This window comes from Colossoma macropomum, unplaced genomic scaffold (assembly GCF_904425465.1).
Source record: "Colossoma macropomum unplaced genomic scaffold, Colossoma_macropomum, whole genome shotgun sequence".
Taxonomy (NCBI): Eukaryota; Metazoa; Chordata; class Actinopteri; order Characiformes; family Serrasalmidae; genus Colossoma; species Colossoma macropomum.
Genome location: NW_023494790.1, coordinates 15,537,458 through 15,550,218, shown reverse-complemented (window position 1 = coordinate 15,550,218; position 12,761 = coordinate 15,537,458).

Here is a 12,761-nt window from a genome sequence, read left to right as displayed (position 1 = left end):
TGAATACTGTAAGTGGCGTGACTAAGTCATGGATTCAGGCGCTTTGTCACGCTGAAAAAGCATTTCCAGCGCTCCACAAGTGCTCAGACGCTTTAAAACGCCTAGAAGCGCTATGCATTACTGACTCAATGTGAACTAATTATAATATTTATAAAGAGACATTTCTGCCATGGAATATTCTTTATATGTTTGGGAACAGAGAGTAAATCAGATTTTCATTAAAAAAATGACCACTTTAATCTGGGTGACTACACCTGTCCAATCATGAAGTCATGGAATAAGGCGCTTCGTCAAACTGAAAAGGCAGTTCTAGCACTGCTTAAGGGCTCGGACGCTTTAGAAAGGTTGGAAACGCTATGTATTATGATCTTAAGGTGAGCTCAATAGAATGATTACAAACAGACATTTCTTCCTTAAGAGATCTTTTATATGTTTGCGAACAGACAGTAATTCACCTTTTCTTGAGAAAAATATGACTACTTTAATTTGGGTGACTCCTCCTGCACAATCATGAAGTCGTGGATTTAGGCGCTTCTTCACACTGAAAAGGCGTTTCCAGCACTCCTCAAGCGCTCAAACGCGTCAGGGAGGCTGGAAACGCTATGCAGTATTGAATTGACGTGACCTCATTATAATGATTACAAACAGACATTTGAGCCATAAAATATCCTTTTTGTGTGTGGGAACAGACAGAAATTTGCCTTTTTCTTAGGAGGAAATATGACTACTTTACCTTGGGTGACTCCACCTGCACATTGATGAAGTCTTGGATTTAGGCGCTCTTTCACACTGAAAAGGTGTTTCCAGCACTCCTCAAGCACTCAAACGCTTCAGAAAAGCTGTGAACGCTATGGAGGATTGAATTGATGTGATCTCATTATAATGATGACAAACAGACATTTCTGACATAAAATATTCATTTTTGTGCGTGGGAACAGACAGTAATTCGCCTTTTGTTAGAAGGAAATATGACTACTTTAACTTGGGTGACTCCACCTGTACATTGATGAAGTCTTGGATTTGGGCGCTCTTTCACACTGAAAAGGCGTTTCCAGCACTCCTCAAGCGCTCAAACGCTTCAGAAAGGCTGGGAACGCTATGCAGTATTGAATTGATGTGAACTCAATATAATGATTACAAACAGACATTTCTGACATAAAATATCCATTTTTGTGTGTGGAAACAGGCAGTAATTCGCCTTTTCTTAGGAGGAAATATGACTACTTTAACTTGGGTGACTCCACCTGTACATTGATGAAGTCTTGGATTTGGGTGCTCTTTCACACTGAAAAGGCATTTCCAGCACTCCTCAAGCACTCAAATGCTTCAGAAAGACTGTGATCGCTGTGCAGTATTGAATTGATGTGAACTCACTATAATGATTACAAACAGACATTTCTGCTACCAAATATCTTTCATATGTGCGGGAACACACAGTAGGTCAAATTTTCCTGAGAAAAAATATGACTACTTTGACTTGGGTGACTCCACCTGCACAATCATGAAATCCTGGATTTAGGCGCTTCTTCACTCGTTTCGCTGTAAAAGGCGTTTCCAGCACTCCTCAAGCGCCCAGACGCTTAAGAAAGGTTGGAAACGCTACGCAGTATTGTTTTTGGGTTAACTCTTGACAATGATTAGAAACAGAAATTTCTGACATAAAATATCATTTATATGTGTGGGAACAGAGAGTAAACTACATTTTCTTTGGAAAAAATATGACTATTTCAACGTGGGTGACTAAACCTTTACAATCTTGAAGTCTTGGAATAAGGCGATTCTTTCACAATGAAAGGGCGTTGCCAGCATCAAGCGCTCAAACGCTTCAGAAAGGCTATGAATTCTATGCAGTATTGTATTGAGGTGAACTTATTATAATGATGACAAACAGACATTTCTGCCTTAAGAGATCGTTTCTATGTCTGGGAACAGAGAGTCAATCACCTTTTCTTGAGAAAGTATATGACTACTTTAACTTGGATGACTCCACCTGCACATTCATGAAGTCTTGGTTTGATTTAGGCGTTCTTTCACACTGAAACGGCGTTTCCAGCACTCCTCAAGCGCTAAAACGCTTCAGAAAGGTTGGAAACGTTATGCAGTATTGTCTTAGGGTGGACTCATTATAATGATTACCACCAGACTTCTCTGACATAAAATATCTATCTTATGTGTGGGAACAGACTGTAACACCTTTTCTTGGGAAAAATATGACTACTTTAACTTGGTTGACTCCACTTGCACATTCATGAAGTCTTGGATTTAGGCGCTCTTTGACAGTGAAAAGGCGCTTCCAGCACACCTCAAGAGCTCAAACGTTTCAGAAAGGCTCGAAACGCAATTCAGAATTGTACTAAAGTGAACTCATTATAATGATTACAAACAGACACTTCTGCCACTAAATATCTTTCATATTTATGGGAACACACAGTAAATCACATTTTCTTAGGAATAAATTGGATTACTTTAACTTGAGTGACTCCACCTGCACAATCATGAAGTCGTGGATTTACGTGCTTCTTCACACTGAAAAGGCGTTTCCAGCACTCGTCAAGCGCACAAACGGTTTAGAAATGCTGGAAACGCTATGCAATATTGTATTGAGTTGAACTCATTAGAATGATTCCAAACAGACATTTCTGCCGTAAAATATTCTTTATGTGTGTGGGAACAGGCAGTAATTCACCTGTTCTTAGGAGGAATTATGACTACTTTCACTTGGGTGACTCCACCTGCACAATCATGAAGTCCTGGATTTAGGCACTTCTTCACACTGAAACAGCATTTCCAGCACTCTTCAAGCGCTCAGACAGCTTTAGAAAGGCTACAATTATTAAGCAGCATTTTCTTAAGCTGAACTCATTATAATGATTACAAACATACATTTCTGCCATAAAATATGCTGTTTTTGATTGTGGGAACACAGAGTAAATCACCTTTTCTTGAGGACAAGTATGAGTTCTTTAAAAAGGGTGACTCCACCTGTGCAATCATGAAGTCGTGGATTTAGGCGCTTCTTCACACTGAAAAGGTGTTTCAAGCACTCCACCAGCACTCAGACACTTTTGAAAACCTGGAAATGCTATGCAGTATTGTCTTAGGGTGAACTCAAAATAATGATTAAAAATAGACATTTCTGCGGTAAAATATCCTTTATATTTGTGGGAACAGACAGTAATTCGCCGTCTCTTAAGAAAAAATATGACTATTTTAACTTGGGTGACTCCAACTGCACAATCATGAAGTCTTGGATTTAGGCTCTTCTTCACACTGAAACGGCAGTTCCAGCACTCCTCAAGCGCTCAGACGCTTTAGAAAGAATGGAAACGCTATGCAGTATTGTATTGAGGTGAACTTATTATGATGATTTCAATCAGACATTTCTGCCATAAAGTATCCTTCATTTGTGAGGGAACAGACTGGAAATCACATTTTCTTCAGAAAACAATATGCCTATCTTTAACTTGGGTGATTCCACCTGCACAATCATGAAATCGTGGATTTAGGCGCTTTGTCACACTGAAATGACGTTTAAAGCACTCCTCAAGCGCTCAAATGCTTTGGACAGGCTGGAAACACGTGCAGTATATTCTTAAGGGGGACTAATTACAAGGATTAAAAATTGACATTTCTGCCACTAAATATCTTTTATATGTGTGGGAACAGACAGCACGTAAATCACTTTTTCTTAAGAATAAATATTACTACTTCAATTTGGGTTACTGCACCTGTCTAATCATGAAGTCAGCGAACAAGGTGCTTCTTCATACTGAAACAGTGTTTCAAGCACTCCTCAAGCGCTCAGATGCTTTGGAAAGGCTGGAAACGCAATGCAGTGTTGTCTGAAAGTGAACTTATTATAATGATTCCAATCAAAAATGTCTGCCATAAAATATCCTTTAAGTGGGTGGGAACAGACAGTATTTCACTTTTTCTTAAGAAAAAGTATGACTACTTTAACTAGGGTGACTCCACCTGCTAAATTATGAAGTCGTGGATTTACGAGCTTCTTCACACTGAAAAGGCGTTTCAAGCACTCCTGAAGCGTTCAGACGCTTTAGAAAGCCTGGAAACGCTATGCAGTATTGTCTCAACGTGCACTCATTATAATGTTTATATACAGACATTTCTGCCATAAACTATCATGTATGTGTGGGAAAAGAGAGTAATTCACATTTTCTTAAGACAAAATATGACTACTTTAACTTGGATGACTACACCTCTACAGTCATAAAGTCATGTTGGTTGGTGTTTCATCACACTGGAAAGGCATTTCCAGCACTCCACAATCGAACCCGAAAGAAATTCAGAATACAGCTCCGAAACCCAAGTATGGATCTGCTACCAAAGAAAAAGCCATTGATACGGTACAGAAGACAATTTGGAATGGAAGCTCTGAGGCCTCGGCCCAGGGTCCTCTCGCGAACATAAAACACCTTAGAATACAGCATATAATTTTTGGGTGAGACCTAAGGCCAAGGGTACCCCACCAAATTGCCTCAAAATAATGTGATCTTGCACAGGATTCTGGGGTAAAGGCCAAACGCCCAGGAAGTAAAACCAACACTTAAGAATAGAGAACATAATAAATCTCTCATTAGTCTCTATGACAGATAAGAATTTGCCAAGAAATTACTAAAGCCCAAGAAAACATCAAGTTCCCTTGACCCTGATATTTAGTGTCTAAACATTAAAAATTTGAACAAAAGCCAAGGGCTGACATCACCTAAACCGAAAAAAAATCCTTAGAATAACACAAAGAATTATTTTTTGGATCTCTGAAGCCCAGGCCCAGGGTTTTGTTCTCAAGATTCTTTGATATAGCTAAGAAAGATTAAGGTCTCGGAGTTTCGTTCTAAGGCTCTGGTTCGTAGCCTACTAACAGTAAAAGAAACCACAGGACATGGACAATAATGTTGCAATGAAATACCTAACACCCAGCCAAACTTCGAGTAGCATAAGCCAGCCATATGGACTTGAAAATGTAAGATGGGACATTAGCTCTTAAGCACAGGCCCAGAGGCCTCTGTCCTATTAGAATAGACCAGGAAATTAATTTTTTTGAAAATCAGACCGAGCAATCATGACTCAGAATTTTAGTCTTTAAAAACATTTAATCTGAGCCAAAGGTCATTGGCCCACTATATAATACCCAACCCTTAAGAAGAGTCACTATAACATTGAAATGGGTGCTTGGAGTCGTTGGGTCTTTGAACCAAAATCCAAACCTCTTTCCGATGGGTAAATAGAAATTGTGAATGCAGCTCTGAAACCCAGGCAAAGATCAGCTACCAAAGAGCAAGCCATTGAGAGCATAAAGAATAAAATGTGGAAAGGAAATTCTGAGCTCTAGGCCCAGTGTCCTCTTGTGAACATCAAACACCTTAAAATATAGCAAATAATTTTTTTTGGGAGGGCTAAGGCCCAGGCCCAGGTCAAATGTACCCTGCCAAATGTTTGCAAAATAATGAAATCTGGGGCATGATTCTGGGGAAAAGGCCAAAAGCCCATAAACTAAAACCAGCATTTACACTTAGAAATTATAGTAAATTCCTGATTTGTCTTCACCGTTGATAAGAAATTGCAGTGAAATCACTTAAGCCCACGAAAAGAACAAGCACCCGTAACCCAGGTATGTAGTGCCTAATGGTTAAAAATTTGAACAGGAGCCAAGGCCTGACATTATCTACCTCGACACAAAGTCGTTGTGATAATACCATCAAATTTTTTTTTGGTTCTCTGAAGCCCAGGGCCAGGGTCTTGTTCTCAAGCTTCTTTCGTTTAGCTAAGAAAGATTAAAGTCTCAGATTTGGGTGCTAAGGCTCTGGTCCATAGTCTACTAACAATAAACCAAACACTAAGACACTGACAATTATGTTGACATGAGTGACCTAACACCCACGCAAAGTTCCAGTAGTATGATACAGCAATTTTTACTCTAAAGAATAGAATTTAGAATCGGAGATCTGACGCCGGGTCCCAGAATCACATCACCTAGACAAAACCTAGGCAAGGATGTGCTACCAATGATGAAGCCATAAAAATAATAAAATTTGGAATGCAAGCTTTGAGGCCTAGGCCCAGTGTCCCCTCATGAACAACCAACACCTTAGAATACAGAAAATAATTTTTTAGAGGAGAACTAATGCCCAGGCCCAGGCCAAAGGTACCCTGCCTAATTACCTCAAAATAATGAAATCCGGGGCATGATTCTAGGCAAAGGCCAAAAGCCCAGGAACTAAAACCAGCACTTACAAATAGAGATTATGGTTAATTCCTGATTAGTCTTCATGGTTGATAAGAAATTGCAATGACATCACTTAATCCCAAGAAAAGAACAAATACCCATGACCCAAATATTTAGTGTTTAAAGATTAAAAATTTGAACAGGAGCCAAGGCATAACATCATCTCCCCCAACATGAAATCCTCAGAACAGTCCCCACAAATTTTGTTTGGTTCTCTGAAGCCCAGTCCTAGGTTCTTGCTCTCAAACGTCTTTCGTATAGCTAAGAAAGATTAAAGTGTAGGATTTGTGTTGTAAGACTCTGGTTTGTAGCCTAATAAGAACAAACTAAACCCTAAGAGATGGACAATCATGTTGAAAGGACGTACCTAACACCAAGGCAAACTTCCAGTAATATGATCCAGCCATTTGGACACTGAAGAATAAAATCTGGAAAAGGAGCTCAGAGAACAAATCCCAGAATTTTATCCCAAACCCAAAATGTCTTAGAATAAGGCCAAGACCCAACCTCTTGGAATAGGAATTATTATATTTAAATGGTAATTTGGAAGCCCAAGTCCAGGGTCTTATAACTGCACTTCTGAAGTGAGGCCAAGGGTGAAAAGAAATTGCAATGAAATCTCTGAGCCAAAATACCCAGTATGAGCCATTTCATTTTGAAAAAGTAAGATGGGACATGAGTTCCCAGTAATCATGTAAAACCTAGTAATCATGACTCAGACTTTTAGGCTTTAAAAAAATTTAGTCTGAGCTTTAAGCCAAAGGTCATGGGCCCACTGTATAATAACCAAACCCTTAAAAACAGTGACTGTAATATTGGAAAGTGGGTTTGGAGCCGTTGGGACTTTGAACCAAAATCCAAACCTGTTAAGATGGTGAAAAGAAAGTGTGAATGCAGCTCTGAAACCCAGGCAAAGATCAGCTCTCAAAGAGCAAGCCATTGAAAGCATAAAGAATAAAATGTGGAAAGGAAGTTCTGTGGCCTAGGCCCAATGTCCTCTTGTGAACATCAAACACTTTAGAATGTAGAAAATGAATTTTTTGGGAGGGCGAAGGCCCAGGCCAAAGGTACCCTGCCAAATGTTTTCGAAATAATGAAATCTGGGGCATGATTCTGGGGAAAAGGCCAAAGGCCCATGAACTAAAACCAGCACTTACACTTAGAAATTATAGTAAATTCCTGATTTGTCTTCACCGTTGATAAGAAATTGCAGTGAAATCACTTAAGCCCACGAAAAGAACAAGCACCCATAACCCAGGTATGTAGTGCCTAATCGTTAAAAATTTGAACAGGAGCCAAGGCCTGACATCGTCTACCTTGACACAAAGTCGTTATGATAGTACCTCCAAATTTAGTTTGGTTCTCTGAAGCCCAGGGCCAGGGTTTTGTTCTCAAGCTTCTTTCATTTAGCTAAGAAAGATTAAAATCTAGGATTTGGGTTCTAAGGCTCTGGTCCATAGTCTACTAACAATAAACCAAACACTAAGACACTGACAATAATGTTGACATGAGAGACTTTACACCCACACAAAGTTCCAGTAGTATGATACAGCAATTTTTACTCTAAAGAATAAAATTTAGAATAGGAGCTCTGAGGCCAGATCCCAGAATCACATCACCTAGAGAAAAACCTAGGCGAGGTTCTGCAACCAATGATGAAGCCATTGAGACTGAAAATAATAAAATTTGAGATGGAAGCTTTGAGGCCTAGGCCCAGTGTCCCCTTGTGAGCAAAAAACACCTTAGAATATAGAAAATAATTTTTTGGAGAAGAACTAATGCCCAGGCCCAGGCCAAAGATACCCTGCCTGATTGCCTCAAAATAATGAAATCTGAGGCATGATTCTGAGGCAAAGGCCAAAAGCCCAGGAACTAAAACCAGCACTTACAAATAGAGATTACAGTAAATCCCTGATTAGTCTTCACGGTTGATAAGAAATTACGATAAAATTACTTAAGCCCAAGAAAAGAACAAGTACCATAACCCAAATATTTAGTGTATAAAGGTTAAAAATTTGAAAAGGAGCCAAGGCATAACAGTAGTTATTAACCCCGGTAAAAGTTAAAATGATTTAATCAGTTATGTGTGAGGTCACGTGTGAAATATGTAAAGACTTTTCCCAGGTTGTTGATGTGTATAAAAATGTAAACATCAGTTGTATGACGTGACGTGAAATATGTGACAGTTTTCCAGGGCTTGGTGTGTGTAAAATGTAAAGAACAGTTGTATGACGTCACGTGTGAAAATTGCATCTAATTTTCCCAGGAGGTAATGTGCGTAAAAATGTGAACAACTATTGTAGGATGTAAAGAATTTTCCAGTAAAAAATGTGAAATGTTTCCCAGTGTGTGGCTTGGAGGGAGAAAGTGTGAGCAAATTTTCCCTTGAGAAGTGTTAATGAAAATAAAAGATGTGAATTTTGCGTAAAAGTTTAAAGGGTGAAAAATTAAAACGGGTGGCCATGAAGTGTAAGGACGAAACTAGCTAGGAAAAAAAGATGCAAGGGCTTACCGTCGGGGGTGTGTCTGTGTGTGAGTGTGTGTGTGTGTGTGTGTGTGTGTGTGTGTGTGTGTGTGTGTGACTGCTTTTTCAAAACCTCCCAAGCTTTGTCCGGTATAGTACGTGGGAAGAATTTTCAAAAGATTCCCAGGATGTGTTTTGGAAAGAGATTCCCAGGATGTGTTTTGGAAAAAGATTCCCAGGATGTGTTTTGGAATGATGTAATGGTATGATGCAACCGTATGTAGTTGTTGTGTATTTGAGTGACAGTAGCAAGTGCGGGGGCCTCCGTTCCCCTAAGCGTGACTAATAATTGAACAGGTGTCGGTGGTGTTTTTCGCCTCACAATACTATAAAAACTGGCCGAGCGTCATAATAGTTGTAAAAAGTTGCTCATTATGGATCAGTTTGCGAGCAATTACAATACCCCTGCTGGGGGTGAAGCTGAGGTGTTAAACTTATCGACTGACTCCGAGTCTGACACAGAATCTGCGAGAAGTACGATGGGTCTCACAGATTCTGACGAATCATCCACAGCGGAGGATGGTGTTATTTGTAACCCCCCAGAAAAGGACGCGCCAAACTCAGCAGTCGTTCAGGAAAGACCCAGCGTGATTGTGTGGCGATCTTTCAGCGTCACAGATTCAGACGATTCAGCCACAGCGGCGGCGGTGGATGAGGTTATTTGCATCTCCCCCGAAAAAGATACGACAAACTCGGCGGTGGTTCAAGAACGACCCAGCGTATTCGTGTGCAACGTCGCCAACTGTGTCACCTGTATCACCACCGCAGTCCGGTCACCACCGCAAACAGACAACGTTGTCATTTCGGACGACGAGGAGGAGGAAGAGATTTCGGGGGTTTGTCAGCCACGACCCGCCGACCGTGTTTGCAACACACCGAAAGTTGGCGCCAACACAGGTGACAGACCGTCGATCGGAGATTACAGCCCGGTCTCCGATTGCGAGGAGCGAGTTGATGGGTCGAGAATTCCTGTTAATTTGACGTCAGCGATGAGGTCTGCGTTATTTAACAACAACGCTGATTTTTTTGATAACAGGATACAGAGCGATACGACAAACGGAGGTGTGAACTTTCTAAACGTCGAAGATCCCGTCGACTTGTTTGAACTTGAAACTTTAGTGGACAGAACTTTTGGCTGCAACTTCATTCAATAGAATGAGTGTCGCTCAGCAAAACGATACAGGAATATTGACCGAAGCTGACGATGGATTACCGTTGCAGAACGAATGGGATTTATCGGATTTTACCTCACACACTGACGATGGAGCGAATCAGGATGTTTTTATGCAGGATATCACGCATCGACTTTGGAAGGGTTACCACCGCAGAGCGAAGGACATGCGTCACACGTTAACGATGGAGCAAATGGGGGTGTTATCAACGCTTCGACGGGGTGTGAACGGATGTGTCAGGCGGCAGACCCTGAAATTCACGCAGAAGACTGTTCAATCAGCAGGCCCTCCACAAGCGGGGAGGGGGAGGGGGTGAGCGAGAGACACAGACCCATGTTTAATCACAGTGAATACAATTATCAAATAAATTTATCGGATCTAGGTACAGGTTTGAATTTAATTCAGTTCAAGCAGGCTCTACACAACTAAGTAGACTGTTTGTTACAAAAAGCCAGACAGGTTTCACAAGGGGATGATATTATTCAAATAAGTTTGAAACATGAAAGCTTGTTCTCGCCCGTGATATTTCAAACTAATGCAGAGGAGCTGAACGCTGAACATTTTCTGAATTACGTAGAATCAGTTGTTCAATCAAATAAAAAAACTGTTAAGCGACAAATCACTCACACTGAATGTTCAGATAGTGAGAAACTTTCGAGGCAGAATAGGTTATTCCAGAATGATAAACAGTATTTTGTCATCGGAAATACTTACAAAAAAAAAGTAGGTATTTAGTTATATTTTTAAACGCTTACAAAAATTCCTGCTTCGCGTGTAGTTTGACGGGTGTGATGAAACCAGGTTTTCCCCAAAGCGAATGTCAAAAGGAAGCTCTATTACTTTTAAATCGGTTAAATATTTCACCGGAACATTTAGTTTCATTTAACGACGTGAACAGTTTTTAAACGTCAAAATTGTGATTCTTTACAGAGTAAACGGTGGTTCGTTTCAGACTTTCCAAACGCATGAAGAGCCGCACGAGAAGACCTATTACCTTCTTTTGCTAAACAATTATTATTATGGTATTTTTGAATCCAAAAGGTTTTCTCGGTGTTAAACGTGTGCAAAGCCTGTCACAAGCCGTATTCGCACAGTAAATACACACACCGCTGCGATTTTATGTGTAACATGTGTCAAAGAGTGTCTTAGATTCTGCAGGTCACAGGATTGTTTTTCACACCACAAACGAATGGGTTATTGTGAGAAGGTTAAATGGTGTCAAAACTGTAATCGCTCATACAGAGTGACAACCAAACTCCACAGGTGTCCCCAGACCACATGTAACATTTGCAAGTCACCTTTAGCCGAGAAAGAGGATCCCTCTAAACACCAATGTTTTATCAGACCCACTTTGCCGAGGCCGCAAACGCAGAAATATGTATTTTTTGACATAGAGTCCCATTTTACGGAACAAAACGAGCACGCGGCGATACATATACACGCCGTCACGTATGAAGGTCGACATTGGAGCGCCACGGGCAACGACTGCATCACAAAGTTTTTTAAACATTTTAGAAAAAACATACATAAAAGTATATATTTATCGCTCACAACAGCAGCGGTTATGATTCGTATTTTATGCTAAATTACCTAACAAAGAACAAAATAGTACCGCATCTTATTACTCAAAGAAATAAAATCTTATGCATGACTGATATTTTTTTCAAACAACGTTACATAGACAGCTTGAATTTCTTCCAAACGAAACTGGCTGATTTACCCAGACGTTTTGGTTTTGAAAATGAGAAAAGGGTTATTTTCCTCATTATTTTCACAGAAAAGATAATTTGTGTTATGTTGGACATTACCCGAAACCCGAAATGTACTCATATTCACAAATGTCTCCTACTTATCGGACTGAATTTATAAACTGGTACAAATCGGTAAAAAACGGAATGTTTAATTTAAAAGAGGAACTGTACCAATATTGTAAGAATGATGTGGTTATTTTAAGAAAAGCCTGCATTATATTCAGAGAAGGAGTGCTGTTGATGGCCCACGTGGACCCGTTTCAACACGTCACCATAGCTAGCGCGGCTAAGCCTGTACAAAACAAACTTTTTGCCGTATAGATGTCTGGCGTTAACGGGCGCGTTATTTTATGAAAAAAAAAAAAAAATGTTTTTCAAATTGCAGTATAAAATGGCTAGAATTTGTCAAGTTCAAGGCGAACGTTTTTATTCAACACGCGCTGAACATGGGCGAAAAGAAAGTCGGATCTATTTTTGTGGACGGATTTAGCGAACGGACCAACACCGTGTTTGATTTTCTGGGCTGCGTGTTTCACGGGTGTCCGAAATGTTCGGACCCTAACGACGAAAACCCTCTGACCGGAGAGTTACAAGGTGAACTTTATCAATGTACCACGGAACGGTTGGAATATCTGAAATCCTTGGGATATAACGTTAGAATCATGTGGGAACATACGTGGATTAAGCTGAAAGCGGATAACAGGGAGCTAAAGACTTTTTTGAAAAGCTGTGATTTTCCGAGAAAATGAACCCGAGAGACGCTCTGTACGGCAGAGGGACCAACGCCATCCATTTGCTGCACAAAACCGCCCGAAAAAATCCATTACTTGGACTTTATGAGTTTATATCCTAACTGCAATAAACGTAGGCAATACCCCACCGGACACCCGACGGTGATCGTGACAGATTTTAAAGACATTAGAGAGTACTTTGGAATCACCAGATTCAAAATCTACAACCCACGAAATCTTTTCCACCCCGTGTTGCCTTTTAGATATGATAAACTAAACAAATTAGTACAAATAACTTTGTAGAACTTGCACGGAGGAGGAGGCCGAGGACGCGTG